Genomic DNA, 18,310 nt, shown 5'->3' on the forward strand with positions numbered 1-18,310 from the left:
GGCATCATGAGCATGTTGCAACATCAAACCCCGATATGCTGCGGGTACTACCCACTGCGTAATACCATTTTTCGAGGTTCGTATCAGCAATCCATCCTGTAATGAAAATTGTGACACACCTTTCATCAGAATACGTAATTCTTCGTTGTCACTGCAGTCTTCCACGGTGATGGGATAATCATGTGGACTTCCAATATGTGTATAAAACAAACCAATAATGGGATCCCCCTTTTGGCTCGCAATGAGATCCTCATTAGGAGAATCTTGACTCCACATTGCTACACTGGGTTGAGACTCCTTTTGGGCCTGCCCCCTAGTGGTGACATTTACTTCGATAGTTCCCATGAGGTCATTGATATCGAAGATTTCACCATCAATGGCTGCTTTCTTAGCGAGGGAATCTGCTAGATCGTTCCCATCTTTATCAGCGCCAGGGTGTTTCGAATGACCCCTTACCTTTTTCCAATAAATGGTAAGGTCGTGGGTATTAACCAGTTCATCAATTTTACAAAACAATTTACCATGTTTGACTGGCTTTTTGTTACTCCTTGTCATGCTAGTCCTTTTCCAACTGGGAAAATATTCCACAAAACTGTTCCGAACATACTCAGAATCTGTTATCAAAACAAATTCCTTAAGGTCATGTTCGATAGCCATTTGTATAGCTTTATACACGGCAGCGAGTTCTGCGACCTGGCTACTTTTGGGACCAATTTTGTATCCCGCAGATATCTCTGGAAATATGTTATTCCATACGATACCGATACCTGCAACCAGCATCTTTTCATCTCCTTCTGTGTGAAAAGAACAGCCATCAACATATGCACATGGTAGTGATTTGCAGTACTCCTCTTCATAGGATTTATATGGAGATAGAGATTGCTCTTCCAGAAAATCGTTTTCTGGTGGCTCATCTTTATGTTCCACATGAGAGCAATCATGGAGTTCAGCTAATCCTTGAGCAACTGGATTTTTAGTATCCTGTTTATATTTGATTTCCAGTGGCCATCCCATTAGGGACATTGTCCATGCCGTTATCCTACTGTTTGACAGGTTACCTTCTTTTATTTGGTTACTTTGCAAATATTGTAGTGATTGGTGTGCAGTTTCTACAATGATCTTTTCCCCTTGAATAAAACTTCTGAAATATTGCAAAGCCCACACAGTTGCTAATAATGCCTTCTCACAATTATTAAATTTGATTTCAACTGGTGATAGTGATTTACTGGCATAAGCAATTATTTTATTCAGTCTTTCTTGCTTTTGGAAAAGAACTGCACTTACACTCTTGTCGGTAAAACCTGTTTCAACATAGAAGGGTTTACCACCTTCTGGATAAGCAAGGCATGGGGCCTGTATGAGTTTTGTTTTAAGCTCAGATACAGCTTGTTCATGGCACTCATTCCATTCCCATTGTATTCCTTTCTTTAGCAGCTGCAATAGCGGCTTTGTAATCTCAGCATAGTTATCTATGAACTTGCGAGAATAATTCATCATCCCCAGAAATGATCTCAGTTCCTTGAGATTTGTGGGGGACTTCGTATTTTTGACTGCTTCCACTTTCTTTTTCTGTGGATTGATTCCTTCTGCAGTAATTTCATGTCCTAGGAAATTTACCTTAGATCGGCACCATTGAGCTTTCTGTAGGGAAAGTTTTACACCTGCTTCTCTTAGTTGATTCAATACATATCTCAATTCTGAAATATGTTCCTCAAAGATGGTACTTTTGATAAGGATATCATCAACATAAGTTAGGGTACCTCGTTCTGCTGCATCAGGCATTGCTTTGTGCATAAACACAGCAAATTCGTGGCCTGCGTTGATGTACCCGAAAGGCGTACGGGTCCACGCAAATTGTCTGTTGCCGAATGTGAACGCCAGTTTGTATTGATCCCTTTCATCCACTTTAATTGTCCAATATCCTTGTGCGCAGTCAAGGGCTGTGAATATTTTAGACCCTTGGATTTGCGCCAAGCATTGGTCAATGTATGGTACGGGCCAACCAGACATGTAGACACGTTTGTTTAACTGTCTCAAGTCTGAGCATAAACGGAACTGACCATTCGGTTTGAGAACTCCGAGTACTGGATGATTGAAGGAGCTGTGTACTGGTCGGATAATACCTTTCTTTTCCAGGTTCTTAACAATTTCCGATAGTGACTCGTAGGCTGCTAGCGGGAGTCGATATTGTTTGATAAACACAGGGGGTGCATCTGGATCAGTCAGGATTCTTGTAACATACAGGTTAGTTTCCCCACAGTCATAAGAGTCCTTGGCAAACATGTCCTGGAAATCCCAGAATAGTTGCCTTAGCTGCTGTCGTTCTGATTCATTAGAACATCCATCAGCTATAGAGAGTTGTTCTTCTACCCGTTCCTGAAATTCTGGAAAAATCTCAGGTTGACCTACCTCATAAGCTTCTTCAAGCCTATTAGTTAGGTCATTTGGGGTGTAACATGCTTGATCCTTACCCTGCTGGAGTGATTGATACTCACTTTCATTGATTTCATGGTTAAAAATCAACGATGTTCCCTCGACATGACATGTACCTTCCTCAGGACTGAAAGGATAAACAGAATGTATGCTGAACAATCCTTCAGGTGATGAGAAATATTGTTGGTCCACTATTTGTTCTTCTGTCAAATATTCATCAGGTATTAATCCAATGACTTCATTTTGGAATCCAAAAGTGTAATATTCTGAGTCAATGGCTAAGCCAATCATTGTATCCTCCTGTAACGTGATACTATGAGGGCTCATGTTTTGCATGACCATGTATAATGGTTCCTGATGAATATTTATTAGGGGAATTGGTTTTACCTTCAACCCCAATTGTTGCATCCGATTGGATAAACAAATCAATGCATCTGCATTTCTCATCTTTTGCCCCTTCTTCACTTGAATGGGTAAAAGAAATGATTTGCAACCTTCAGGGACTTTTACTTTTTCAGCGACAGTGATATCCACTGCATATGGTATTCGCTGTCCCCATCTCAGGGCTTGTTCTCTATCCTGGAATTCCTCTGGGTTTCCGGATAATTTGGACCACAGAACATTATTGACCAGATCAACCTGTATGGCAAATCGGTGAATAATGTCGTTTCCTAAGTACATTTGGTACTGTGGTTCCTTTAACACACTGAAGACATGTTTTGCAGATTTGTTTCCTAGAGACACAGATAAGATGCATTTTGCAATTACATTATGACTCTGGTTATCGTTATCCAGATCGTGGATCCATTCCTGTGTAGAGATAAATTTGATTACCCGAGGGTCGGTAACCTGCTTCAGCAGTCCTAGGCTTATGTAGCTGGCCTCAGATTTGAGATCCAACTTGGCATATTTTACCCGAGCAATACTATTTACCTGCACGGGAACCAGCACATTATCATTGATTTTCTCGATTTCAACCAATGCCTGTGTATGCTTGGTTATGCCTGCCACTTCCTGGTTTCCCCCTTTAAAGGAAATAGTTAACACATCCTCTTCAAGGACTATCTTTTCAATCTTATCCTTTCGGATATTTATGATGTGAAAAGCAGTGTTAGCATTTTCCTCGGGTTTACCGTTTTTCAGGATCGTGACTTCTGGTATCTGACTGTTCCGGAAATGGATTTCAACAGAGTTAGGCCTTTCCTCAATCATATGGCAGCTGCGTTGCAATTGTGCATTGCTGGAGCGCTCAAAATCAATTGGAGTATTGACTTGAGCCCATATTGCTTCATTTATGAAGTCAATTATGGAATTTAGTCGTTTGAGCAAATCGATTCCAATGATCAATCTATCATATGGAAGATCAACAATCAAAGTTGGATGTTTAATGATCTTTTTACCGATCTTATATGTCAGCCAGGATGTGCCTTTTACTTGTAAACTATTACCACCAACGCTTATCAGCGCACCGTCAAAGGCTTTTAATCTTGGCTTCCTTTGTGATGAATCCAAGATCTGCTGGTAATAGTTAAAAGACAGAATAGTAACCTGGGAACCGGTATCCAGTAAACCTGGGATCGGTCCGATACATCCATCTTGTAGATGGGTATCGATAAAATACCGGCCATCTACCTGTTCAAGATTGCAAAGAAAATTGGAATGTTTTTCTATTTGTTGCTTCAGAGAATGATCTCTCTGTAGCGTCAGGGTATTAGGAACTTGTTCCTCCTGATTCTGCCTGCAAGGCATTTGGGTTCCCATGGATTCTACCAATGGGACAATCTGAACAGAGGGTACTTCACGCTCTGGCTCAAATGACACCATATCACCCATTTGTGGTGAAATATCAAGAACATTAGACTTCCCTTCCTCGACCTGGGGTAGGTCGGTACATTGCACATCATTTTCATTACTCGTATTTAATATTGCCATATCCATTTCCGTATAGTGATTTGTCTCGGTTTCCTTTAATTGGCAGAGCTGGGCCCTGCCTCCCCAGCTAAAAAATCCTCATGCTGTCTTCCTGCAGATCCCTGAGCCAACTTACCCATCATGTCACTCAATTTGTTCACTTGATCAACAAGCTGATCAAACCTATTAGGTCGGCGAGGGTTCTGGTTCCTGGGATCATATCTGTTCCCTGCGGGTGATCCACTCCTAGGTGAGTTAGGTGGTGATCTACCCCTAGGTGAATTAGGTGGGTGCTGTCTCCTTTCCCACTGCTGCCTGGGTCGGTTATCCCATTGTCTATATCTTTGGGGACGTCTGTACCCCTGGGGTTCTCTATATCCCTGGTAACCTCTGTACCCCTGGCCACCCCGGTTTCCTTGGTAACCCTGGTATCCTTGATACCTGCGATTAAACCGAGGACGGTAGTCCTGGTTTCCAGAGCCTGAGCTCTCCCTATCTGACCCTTTAGGGTTTTGGGGCCTATTTTGATTTGGATTTTGTTGCTGTCTTTGGCCCTGCTGGATAGGTACTTTTGCGGGAGGTATTTTCTTCTGCTGGGATTCAAGGTTTAGGTCCGTCTTCACTTTGGTTTCATCTACTCTGCGTTCTGGGTACTTTTTGTTGTTTCTTACATTGGAACTCCCACCGATATTGAACAGCAGGGTTGCTGAGGTAACCATTTTCTCTAGGGGGTTTCCGAAGTCTAACTCATTGGCCATGCTTAACTTTATTTGGGTAGGCAATGCATCATAATATGCCTGTTTAAAATCAAGAGACTCCCAGTTAGGATTCCGATATGCCAAACTGTAAGAGTTTTTTAGCACAGAAAGGAATTCTCGGGGGCTTTGATCGGGTCGACAAGTAAGTCGATACACATCTCGTTTTGCTTCTGAGATAGTGCGATACGGCCCAAACTCAAGCTTCACTTCGTGTGAAACTTCTTGCCATCTAATGATACCCCGCTCCTTAAATGAGGTGAAATAGTGGCGGTATCTGTCATCAAAAACCCATGGGAGAAATCTGACCCTGTCTGCTTCAGACAGATTTAAAGAATCCATAGTGGATTCATATAACTCCAAGTGGGATGCGATTTGTGCTGAACCCTTTTTAGTGAATTTTGGCACAGCGGTGTTTAAGAATTTTATGATGCTGGCCGAGCTCTGCTTTTCCTGGGAGTACTGATTATTTCCCCTGCTTGAAACCCCTTTATACGTACCTTTCCCCCTTCTTGGGATAGGGCTGGATTTCCGCTTTCTTTCATCAGCCTCAAATTCATCTGAATCGATATCAGCAAGGGAGTCGTGACCTTTATGGGAATCATCATACCTAGGGGCCCTCATTTGCATATCTCTCTCTGGAGAGGAATCCAAATGTTGATCTTTAGGGACCCTTGTACTGTCATCGATTATGGTATTCATAGTCTTACATACCGTCTCCATACGATCCAACATGCCTTGCCATTTTAGGTCATATGGAGTGAGTACTGGCGGGCAAGGGCTGGATGATCTATCGAGTCTACCTGCCTGTTGGATTTTGAAGTACTGCTGTTGTAGTTCTTCAAAATCCTGTTTAAGTCTGCGATGCGCTTCACGATTCCGTTCGGCGTCTCTTTCCAGACTTTTGATCGCTACCTCCCTGTCTGAAATATCAATCATTAATTGGTCTCTATCAGCCCTTATAATTTGAAGATCTGATTCCACATCCCGTAACTGGGAGTTCAATGATTGGACGTTTCCCTCTGTTCCTTGCAATTGGGATCTCAACTGTACAATCTCTTTTTTCCTAGATTGTGCAAGAATATCTACCTCTAATAACCCATATAACACAGAGGGTAGGGCGCCTAACAACCTCTTCTTCAGTTCGGAATCCGAGGTTATTGTGATCATACATGAAAGATAGTGATCCACCATACCTTTAGATTGAAATATACAATCAGCTTCCTGTTTTACACTTTTCCTCATTCTGCCTATCCATTCATCTACTTCCTCATTATATTTTAGTTGTATAAATATAAATTCCACAATTTTTCGGAACGTCTGTTCCAAATGCAGTTCTGAATCACTACCTGTAGCACTCATGATTCAATAGCCAATGCAATAAAACCAGCTCAATAAAACGTTTTTACACTGTTTAAACCAGTAATGGAAAGTAAACGGATCTCACTAGGGCCTCCAATTTTATGTCGGGCGTTTTGTCAATGTTTGTATAACTTGTTTAAAAATAAATATAAAATCAAAAATGTAAATGTAATGCTCCTGGGAAAATAGGAGGAGCTAAAATACAAACATACGCCTAACTGTGTGAGCTTGTTTTCCGAGGTTTTACAGTACTGGTTTAAACATGCAAATAAATGTAGACCAATTTATAAAAATATCAATTTAATATCGAATAAATATTACAATATCAAAACAATATAATATTGCACTTTTGATATAAAACAAAACTCATAAGGTCATTCTTATAATAAGCAATGAGCTGGATAATAATTTCAGTAAAACATCAAAATGTTATTATACTTATTCACCAATACAAAAGGCTTAAACCAATTAGCAGTCAACTCAAATACAGTGCAGAGATATGACTCATCAAATATGGCCGTCGGCCCTGTTACTCAATTTACCACAGGGTCTCTGGAGACAAAATGGATAAATTGAACGACAACAAAATGGCTGTTATCAAAATCAAAATGGCTGCTATCAAAAACAAAATGGTGGCTATCAAAAACAAAATGGTGGCTATCAAAAACAAAATGGTGGCTATCAAAAATCAAAATTGAATGCGCTATCCAAAATAAACTGGCTGATGTCAGATATACCATTCAATATAACAAATTTAGGATGACTCAGTGGATCTGACGACTGGGCGTTGCCCCACAATCGCTATGCAATCAACTATAAATGACAGGAATTTTCCCTCTGTCTACACTTTAACCTCCGCTGGCCTGTGTTACTACACAGAGCAGGCGGGTAAAATACATATAATTTTGGAATAAAATATCTATTGAGTCGTCCTAAGCTTGGTTAGGTGTGGCTTGCACATGCTGCGGCAAAGTATCAAAATATCTAGAGGAGGTAGCTTGAAAGGTCTAGTTTTTTATCCAAGACTGAGTTAAACAGCCAGTTATCAATGAACATATGGTAGAACTTAGGTGAGTTGTTTCCAACTTGCAACTTTGGAAAAGCTCACCCCTTTTTAAAATATCAACCAATGAAATTCAATCAATACATCATATGTTCAGATATTCTGCGCTGTAATAAGCCGTCTAACTAACAAGAAAATCAGAACTGGGTTCAAGTATAGTCACCAAGATGGCCTCTGGGCGTGTTCCTCTTAGGCGTGGTTGCGTTCGGATGGCAGGGATCCCTTATGTCCTGGTCCGCTCAGCTCTCTTGATGGTCTGATCCTTCCTATTGAATGACCCCTCTCATCTTATTCCCCTCACTACCTATGGTCCTGCCCAGGAGATTAAATCTTCTAGCCTATCACTGGGCAGTGGGAGTGACCAATGGGAGCTTTCTGTGACTAATCTTTAACCCAAGTGTAATACTGGCTTTCACCCTTTGTAGGTGCTGTTGGCTAACTAATCACAGACTTACTGGGATATTTGGCAAACTAAAAACAAAAATCATGTTTTATTATAACCCAACAGTGAATAAATCAATGTTATAATTCCTCTATGGATAGCTGACCTTGATGGAATCACTGGTTATTATTTGGCATACAGTGACCTATTCTATAATATCCAAGATAGCTTTAATTTGATGTGATCCCAAAATCATAATGGTCTGTTTAAAACCACCATGAGCCTCCTTATAACACATTGTAAATGTCTGCAGAGTTTTATATCTCTAACATCATTGTTTAACATACAACACTGGTAAACATATAGCATCTCTATATCATCCTGGATATATTCATTCAAATAAACTTTATATTAATACATATACAATGCCATAACCCTTTTTTTATATTCATTCTTAATTGTTATGCAATGATGCATACATGTGCTGTCTGTTTTCTTAACCTAGATGGGGAATTGTAATATAACTTTATGCTTTTTAATATGAACTATTGCTGACAGCACAGTCAATATGTTTCCCAAGCTTTGTTTTTGTGTCTGAACTTTGGAAACACATACATTGTGAAAGGAAAACAACCCCCATCCAAGGCTTCTATGCATTAAATACAGCCAGGTCTGAGCCATTGTTTACAAAAACTGGTTCATTTACCGACAAAAGCTAGTTAAGGTCTGGTCTGTCTCTTTCATTGTCCTAAGACTCTTCTTGTTTGGCAATTGTTTGGTCAAACAAGGTACTTGTCTGCTTCCATTGTTCAAGTAAGGTGAATGAGATTACCTATTGCAAATAGCACTCAGCTGACTGCCTGTTATTCCCAACTAATCTTTCTAGAGGGACACATACTGTGCAATTCAGTATTACTTGGCAATATTATATCGCCATATGAAAATATGCTCTGCCTTTCTCAATGATCAATGTATATATTAACCTACAATCACCATACATTAAAAAGTCTTTGTCTCCTGTACCTTAGGGGAAGGAAATTAATTAGGTTGATTTGTATCTGATCATATGCGGTTCAGTTTATTGGAAAAATGATATTCCCCCTTATGGAAATCTCGACAGTGTGGCCATGCAACACCCCCATGAGCATGGCTACGTCTGCGCAGTAGCAAGGAGCAGCTCATGCACAAGCAGCTTCAGCTTACTCACAGTGTGCCTGTACTGTGCGTACAGCCGTGCTCATGTCTGAAGAGGAGCAGGGCCTCGATGTTAACTCCGACAAACCCTTGTCAGAATATTCCAGAAGGGTTGCCCTGGACAATGGGGGAATGGAGGATGCATGGGAAGCCTCTATCAGATCCAGTGGCTTGAGTTTTTGTACCCATCCTCCTTGAGATCGCTATTTCAGTGCTGGGACCCTCTGAACCAATTTGATAAGAGCTTGCTTGAATATGTTTGCGCAGCTGTGCTCCCATCCATGTATGAACATGGCTGTTGTGTGTAGGTGCACTGATGGCCTGTGCTGGACTTTTTCTTCCATGCGCTTTGCTACTCCACACTTGTTCAGAGATGGGAGATGTCAGGATCCCTCCTGTAGCAAGTTCTGTCCGTCGCAGTGGAGCTGCAAATGGACAGTTCTGGCTTATCTGCTTGCATTCGATTGTGCATTCGCAATAAGTCTCATTGTCATTTGCAATCGCTCTGCAGTTCTGGGCAGCTCAGGATGCTGTCATCATTCCACCAATTGCTTGTTGCAGCTGAGCTGCGGCCAGATAGCCCTGGATTTCCTGCATGCATGTTGTTACATAATACTGCATGTATTTCTTATGAAAGTCTTTTGCATTCACAGCCAGCTAGCAAATGGTAATCAAGCCAGCTCAGGATTGAATGATTACCATTCAGCTGTGTGGAAATTTGCATACTTGCATCCATTGGTTGATGCTGGCATAAAAGTCTGCCTCCCATTTTAGACTTTGCCCAACATAGCAGTCAGTACGCTGGTCTGCTGGGCACGTTGTCACTCTGTAAAAGATCTGTTATTGTAGTTCAATGCGAGCTTATTACTTGTGCTTTAGCTAGTTTCTTGATAAATATATATGCAGACTTGATAATATATATTTATCTGTTAGTTGAGCCGTTTGTTATTTTTCTGTATTATTGTGTATTGCCTTGTTTCCATGCCTGATGGACGTTCGCTGCATCCGTGGTGGGTCAGTGAAGTCCATTATCCTGATAGCTTGGATTCTGCCATCACCACTAGTATTCCAGCTACTCTAGTTTCTAGGAACGTAACTATAGGCTGCAGGTGCTATTAGTTACGTTCTTTCCTGTAGTCTTGCTTGTGTGAATGCTTGCTGGTGACTGCTTGTTAACCTGCTTGCTCTGCTTCTGTGGACGAGACTGTGAGCTGCGGTTGCTACTAGTTACGCTTCAATCTATAGTCCTGTCTTGTATCTGTCTGAATGTTTGCTATCGCAAGGCCAGCGCTAAGTCTTGCTCGCGTTCTGTCTGTCTGTTTGTTCTTTGTCTGGTTACCCAGACCATAGACAGCACAATATTGCACTGCGCTGCCATTGTGTCTTATTTGTAGCGATATCGGAAGCCCAGAGCTGCAGTTGCAGCTCTTCCATTATCTAGCGGCTTAGCCTTGTTGCTCTGGGTGGTCAAAGTACCCCCCCAGCTTTACAGGAGAATGGCCACAAAGAATAGGGTCCCGGCGACCAGCGGTGGCCTCAAGAAGGATTAGAGAAACCTCTGGAGGATCCAAAGGCTCTCTACTGAGGTAAGTATCTCACTTTTTTCCTTTTTAAAGTCACAAATTTGCTTTAAAAATATACTTAGAACAGGAGTACCCAGTGACCACTGTGTAGCATGCCTCTGGCTCCCAATGCTTGTCACAGAACATGTACAAAGACTTCAGAGCCTGAGCCATGTATGCAGCAGTGTGTTTTCTGTAGCCTTGTGCAGTCATGGATTCTCACTGTTTACGGTTCTCCGTGGGATCCTATTATTTTTATTTCCACCAGTTTAGGAAAGCCGCATGCTGCTTAATAGAAGTGACCGTTACATCCATTTGCATTGACCCACAAATACACAAAAAATGCACAGACTTTGATGGTAAAATGTATTGAAAAATGCATGCATTTTTCTATATGTTTTGGTGGGAATGAGGCCTTGTGGTAATCTGTGTACAAGTACATTTGTACCATAAGGGTTCTTTCATGCTGGGAATACACCATATGTTTTTTCAGCAGATAGATGGTTCGATAGATAATTTCGGACATGTCCAATCTTATTTTCAATCGTTTTTCTGATAGATTTCTCATAAAAGTGAATGGAAATTGATAAGAAAAGATAAGAAAATCGATCAGAAATAAGATGGGACAGTAAATAGACTGAAAAATCTAATTGTGTATTCCCAGCATCACACTTAATCAGTTGCTCTCAGTTATAACTGAAAGGACAACTGATTTTCAAAGTAATGTCCATATTTTCCTAGGGCTCAGTTCACACAATACTTGTTTTAGGCTACTTGCACACCAAGACGTTGCGTTAGGTGCTACGTTAAGGTCGCATAACGTGCACCTAACACAACGTATGGTGCTGCAAGAGCCGACGGTAGAGTGAGCCGCGTTAGGCGGCTCGATTCCTATAATGTCTCCTAGAGTGGCGCTGATTGGCCAGCGGGTCCACGTGATGCGGAGCGAGACACTCAGCATCACGTGGTCCCGCCGGCCAATCAGCGCCCGCCAGTGCAGTGAATATTAAGTAGCCATGTGCGCGGCTACTGTAGCTGGCTCTCCCCGCCTCCTCTCTGCCCCCCACTGCGCATGTGCAAACAGTCTAACGCGGCTATAGCCGCTCCAACGCCGTAGCATGCTGCACTTTGCGGAGAACGTGCAGCGTTACATGTAACGCAACGTGGGCTGTGTGAACAGCCCACTTGTGTTACATTGCTGTGCGTTGGGGGAGCGTTACAGGCGCATTAACGTGCGCCTGTAACGTCGTGGTGTGTAAGCAGCCTTAACTGAAAGTTTTTTTTTCACAATGCACTGTTATGGAAAGTTTATCAGTGTTTCAGTGTATAGTGTAAAAGAGGCCTGAGGGTCTTTTTACATTATATCAGTTGCTGTCAGTTGTAACTGAAAGGACAACTGATGTGCAGTCAGGGCCGGATTTAGTCCAAGGCCACCTAGGCCATGGCCTAGGGCACCACAGGAGCAAGGGCACCAAAGCAGGCTGAACTAGTGCAGCATTTGCAAGCTTGGAAATGTTGCAATGCAGGGAGATCAGGCTAGCGCCTGACCACGGTACTCTGCTGCTAGCGGCCTGTGCAGCAGCCACCTTGCTCTTTGTGCATTTTTGCATTGTGGCCGGTGATTATGGATTTGGACAGCACTGCATGTGGAAAGGAAGAGGAAGCTTCTGCACTGGAGACGAGTGTAGAAATTAGTGACACTGATGGCTGCTGCGGTGTGAAGGTGAGCTGGTAACCTATACTGAAAGGGGGGTGGGAAAAGGAGGTATTAAGGGAGTCATCTGGCTACCTATACTGGAGGTAAAGGGGGGAGGAGTCATCTGGCTACCTATACTGGGGGGGTCATCAGGCTACCTATAGTAGAGGGAAGGGGGAGGAGTCATCTGGCTATTTATACTGGAGGGAAAGGGGCAGGGGTCATCTCGCTATCTATACTGGAGGGGGCGGCTGGTGACAGTGGCCTTGGGCGGTAAAGAGTACAAAACCGGCCCTGAGCAGTCCAGAGTCTATGTTTCCCTATGGCCTCATTCACACTATAGCTGAAGCTTTTCACAATGCACTGCTATGGAGAAAAAACAAAAACAAAACAATGCATACTAATGTATTAAGTGTTAAAGGGCCCTTAGGCTAAACTTTTGTACTGGAAAAAAGTAGCAACCTTTTACACATAGGTCAACTGCAGAGTTCCTATGTATGGGCTGTTATTTGAAAAGTAAAGTCTAAAATGAACTATATAGGCTGAAAATAATCCAGCGTACAAATGTTCATACCATATGACAAGTTACACACAGCATAGTTAATCATACAGCGTGCACTCGCAATGAGTTTCTCTTCTCTTCTTTTCTTTTATGTCATGTTAAAGCCTGTCAAAAGTAAAAGTCAGCTATTGAAAAAGTAAAAAAAAAAAAAAGCAGTATACATTTATTGCAACAAATGAAGAAATACAGTTCTGGAGAAGGACATGCCCCAACAGCTCACACCGAACTTTGCCAAAAAGAGCTGTAGTGAAACTCTCATGTTTGTCCAACATTTGCCCTTGTGCCAGTGAGATGCTACCCCAGGCAACAGATTCTGCATGCAGTGGCTGCCTCTCCTCCTCCTCATCAGCTAATATTTGACTAGTGTGTGCATTCTATCAGCTGGCAGTGGGAAGCCCCTGGCTGTGGCTCCTAATGGTTAGGATGCATGCAGCAGAAAAGGCAGAGCTGGAACAACAAGCAGCCCATTCTCTGCTGCCCTCCTCCTATGACCTCACCAGCTCTCCCTGCAGCCCCAGCTAGAAGGGGAGGAAAGGATAGCCTGCAATCACTGTATAGCACCTGCGTGATCATATCCTGCTCCCCTTCCCTCCACACACCCCCTTCTTCCCATGCACTTTAGCCACAACAACAATATAACGTGATTCCAAGACAAGGCAAGACAATAGATGCACAGATGAGCTGTGGAAGAGGATATTGTGTCTGCACGCTGTGATTAGTAGTGCAGCTCTGTGATCACCATCCTGTAATAGCGACACAAGAGTCTGACAGCCTCCCAGTGAGCAGGGCTGCTGCTGGGCATAATCCTCTTGATCGGAATCTGCACTGCTGAGCCTGGAGACAAAAGACTCGGTGGTGGTTTGTCATTAGCAGCACGTAATGTAAGTGGAGAGGTGGGGAGCCGCCGCTCATCATTGCTGATCTGCTGGAATGGGGATCCAGAAGACCTTCCAAGGAGGGGGCTCGTGATGATGATCCAGGGATTCGGATCTGATCCACCCCAACCATTTATGCAGTCCCATGTGCTGTAGTGCGGGGCTCGGATATACTCTCCCTCCAGATGACAGCTGAATCCCAATGAGCTGAGGACAACAACAAGGTAACAGTGACAATCCATCATGACAGCTAGGTGTGCTCAGAGCTCAGTAAGACTTGTAGTGCTATTGATAGAACATCCAATTACTATACCCAATTGTTGTCTCCTACTGACCTGTAGGATGTGCATGCTATGATGTGATCTGTTGCATTTGTGATCTCTCTCTGTTTGTGAATTTATTATGATTATTATGATAACAGCACAGACATGCTCAACAGATAGCCGAATGGGTCCTAGGCAATGTAGCAGGTTTGATTCCCATTTTCCATTTGGCCTTCTTGGTAAGATGTTAGGGGATGGGGGAATAGGGGCTCATCAGATGACAGCCAGACCCCTGGGCAGTTGCCAGGCACTAGAAACCTGCTTAGGGTACCTTGTTGGGATTGGGCATTCAATATAAATAAATACCATCTAATTCTATCTATCTATCTATCTATCTATCTATCTATCTATCTATCTATCTATCATTAATGTATAGATCTCCTTGATGAGATGAAGTATATTGCTGGCATAACTTCAGTAACATGCTTGGGTAAGTATAGTCCTTACATTACAAGCCTTGTAAAAAGCACTCTATTGATCATGCGTTAAAATGTGTGTAGCCATCCCAGCTTCTGTTGCTGCTATTGCTCCCCTCCCTCCACGTTTCCCTGCTGGGCAGGCAGGCAGGAAGCAGCAGTGAGTCTGTGCTCCTATAATACTCATGATTTCAGCTCCAGCATATTCCTCTCAGTCAGAGCTGGCTATATAAACCGCAGACGTGCCAGGATGCATTATCATAACGCAGGCTGGCTGTTCTGTGACTTCTACACAAAGGAGCTTACAGGGTCTGCCCTGCCAGAAGCACACAGCACTCTGTACCCGAGTATTAACCACTGCATGGCATGGGTGTTGGTTCTACTATGTATGCTAATTAGTAACATTCCGTTCATTTCAGTTATATTGCTTTTGTTCAGCATTCTTGTACATATTTCTGTATAACTAGAGGACTCATTTTACACAGTACTGGTTGTGTGTACACGCAATCTATATATAAATATACAAGCACTTTCCCATCTCCTAGCTCCATGGTGACATCACTTGTGTCACCTGGCTTGTTTTGAAAGTATGCCTAACTTTCATTGAGTGGTCTTCTGTAACTAGGCTACAATTGCAACATTCTGTTACATAAATAATCTGGATGTATTGTAACATTGCATTTCCTTTTTAAAGCAGTAGTAACACAGTTACATAACCTTGTGATATCTTGGGCACAGTTACAGGCATACTGTTTAACAACTTCACTATTCTGTTTGCTCAGAAAATATTGCTAACATTGGTACATATGTATATTCATCCTCTAGGTTGGATAGGTACTTTTTGCAACCTTATGCCAACTTCCGTGTTCCTCACTATCCATGTGCAACAGGCCCCTCCCATTCCATGTGCAGCCCTCTCTTCTGTATGTAACATTCATGTACAGCAGTCCCTCTGTTTTATGTACAGTTCTTCTGAGCAGCATCATTGCTTTTCTATATTTTTCTCCATATTTGCAACCTATCTTTTTCATTTGCACACTTTTATTCCATATTCAGCAACACCTTTTCCATATCCATCCACCTCTTGGGCAGCAGCCGCCCAAGGCCTGGGCCTTCGTGGCCCTAACAGATATCCAGCCCTGTATTTGCCTTCTTTTTTTCTGTGCGATATGGGATGTAAGAAGTATGCAAAGGCATTAAATATGGATGACTTGTTTTAGCGTACGCGTGTCAGAAATAATTGGATCATTGGATAGAATTGAGGAGTGTGATGATTGTTCCCAGCATGTCTGTCAACATCTCAGTTATTATTATAATGAAATAACCAACCAGTTGGAATAAAGAATAGTATGTTTTTCAGTCCTGTTGTAGAATTGGAGATGCACCTAGAAGCTGTATAATGATTGTTTTCCTCTGGAGATTGTTCGGCAGTGGACAGTGCAATCTGTTAGACAGTGATGGCCTAGCTTCTGTTGTGACAGTATGTAAACCTTTGGTTGGAGACTGCTGTCTCTACTAGGAGGTTGTGTTTATCCTCTCTCTACCATAATCTTTGAGTCTCTGGCCTGGTCGTAATAAGAATATAGAGGAAGATCTGCAGTTTGTCCACTTCCTGCTTTCATGGAATCAGACATATTGTTAACATCCTGTGTTTACAAATGAATTCTCTGCCGTGGCAGTCAGCAGACACAGCTAAGGGATCAAATTGCAACTTGTGCTTAGACACAGATGAGGGGGAATTAGACAGGCTAAACTCTCTAAGTACAGGGGGGCATATCTATGTTTTCCTTCTGTCCAGTGCAAGAGTTCAGCTCCACTTTAAAAATAAAAAGAATATAAATGACAGCCTCCATAATCTGATCATTTAATCTCAACAGCTACATTCACTCATTTAATATAGGAGGGTGAAAAATAAATGATTATTAAGAATCTATGCATGCTTGAACGTAAGTCAATCTAACTAGCAAGCAAAGTTGCTTCCCAAAGCAGAGTAAAAGCACTTGGAATGTAGTTTTATTGGCCCCAACAATGGTAATCACTCCATTTAGTTTCACTTTATTGGGGTCTGGCCTTTGTGAGAGGGAAATCTTCCTTATACAATAGGGCATTGATGGGGAAAGCACATTTATAAGTGAGAAGCTGCAATTTCCATGGTGATGTGATACCTCTGTCTTCACCAACTGACACAGGCTCTTCTTGCAGTAGCTGTCATGCCACCAAGCTGGGGGAAGGTTGCCATGGAAACCACAGAGCTTTGAAGTGATCAATGTAAAGTACAGTATAAAGGAATCCCAGTAAATATTACACTTTTAGACTAGCGAGCTTAATTTGACTTTTGTGCAATGCTGATGTATTAGAAGAGAGCTGGCAGCTTCTTCTTCTCTGCGGCAGCTAAGAATCTCCTACAGAAAATGAATAGATGGCTGTTTACAAGTGACACTGCTTAGAGGTAAGAAAAACAAAAGATTGCTTTCCTAAAACAGAAAGAATTTGCGATAATTCAGGTTGGAGTGAGCTTGAGATGTCTCCCAGAGCAACACTGCTGAATATATGCAAATTAACCATTGTACCCTTAGAAGCTAAACACACCTCCAGAACCGCTGGAATGCAATGATGTGTCAGTTTGTTAATTTGTACAGAGCCATAATAATCCAACATGCATACAGACTGTTTCGGATTGTTTGATCCTCATCAGTGCATGGCATGGATTAATTTGGCTCTAGGGAGTAGGGCTTGCTTAGAGGTAGTAAGTGTAAACTGTAATTGGTAGAAATGTATCCCGTATTTTTAGCCAGAAGTCCAGCAATCACACCACCACGAATCTGATGCGGTGATCTCTGCATATAGCCGGAGTCTTACAGACTTTCTCAATTTCTTTCATACTAAAATCCCCGTTGGCACATATATAATTATGAACAGTACACCTTAAATCGACATGAAGGATTTTCCGCGTTTCATTTTGTATTTCAGATATTACCATTGTCCTTGAAGCTTTAATGCAAATTACTTGTTTCTCTGCTTATCTCCTAACTCCTTTAAAGTGGACCTGAACTCTTGCACAGGACAGAAGGAAAACATAAGGAAATACACCCTGTATGTATTTAGAGAGTTTAGCCTGTCTAATCCCCTCTCTTCTGTGGCTTATCATAGGTTGTAATTTTATCTCTTAGCCGTCCCAGCTGACTGCCATGGGAGAGCAGCTAATTTGCAAGCACAGGATGCTAACAATATGTCTGCTGCCATGAAAGCAGGAAGTTGACACACTGTAGATTTATTGCAGGATTTGTATCAGCTGTAACAAAGAAATGTTTTTCTTTAAAGGTTATTATGCTGTTGCGTATCCTTTAGAGCAGAGAGGAAGTTGTGAGTTCAGATCCGCTTTAATAAGTAGGTGAGTCAGACAGGCTCCTGGTTGCAAACAATTTAAGAACTGTGCACCTAATAAGGCGTAATGCACGGCACTTGCATTGCAGTGGGATTCTACCCAATGCGGTTATGAACTCCATTCATTATAATGAATAGAAATGGCAATGTGTTTGCATATTTTTGTCGGCAACCACACTTTGGGACTTTTTGGTGAATCACAATGGATGGGAACAGACAGTGCAGTCTATTCACTTCTGATGTCCCTGCTGATCGCATCACTGTGCATTGCAGAAAACGTGGTCAGCAACAATTGCAGAAGGGGCCTGACTACTGAACAACTGGAACAGTTTTATAAGTTCTACATTACAACTGTACTTGCTATTGAATCAATTTTGTAATGTGGAGAGCCC

The 18,310-nt window shown here is 42.2% G+C and overlaps 1 protein-coding gene across 1 annotated transcript in view; it reads left to right on the plus strand.

Moving 5' to 3' along the window:
• Window positions 1-13,316: 13,316 nt before the first annotated feature.
• The window catches only part of KBTBD11 (kelch repeat and BTB domain containing 11), a 37,317-nt gene continuing 32,323 nt past the window's right edge, over window positions 13,317-18,310 (plus strand). The window contains exon 1 of the mRNA XM_068281342.1: window positions 13,317-14,019. The gene's annotated coding sequence lies outside the window, so the exon portion shown is untranslated. The remainder of the gene's footprint in view (window positions 14,020-18,310) is intronic.

Source organism: Hyperolius riggenbachi, chromosome 4, assembly GCF_040937935.1.
Source record: "Hyperolius riggenbachi isolate aHypRig1 chromosome 4, aHypRig1.pri, whole genome shotgun sequence".
NCBI classification, from domain to species: Eukaryota; Metazoa; Chordata; class Amphibia; order Anura; family Hyperoliidae; genus Hyperolius; species Hyperolius riggenbachi.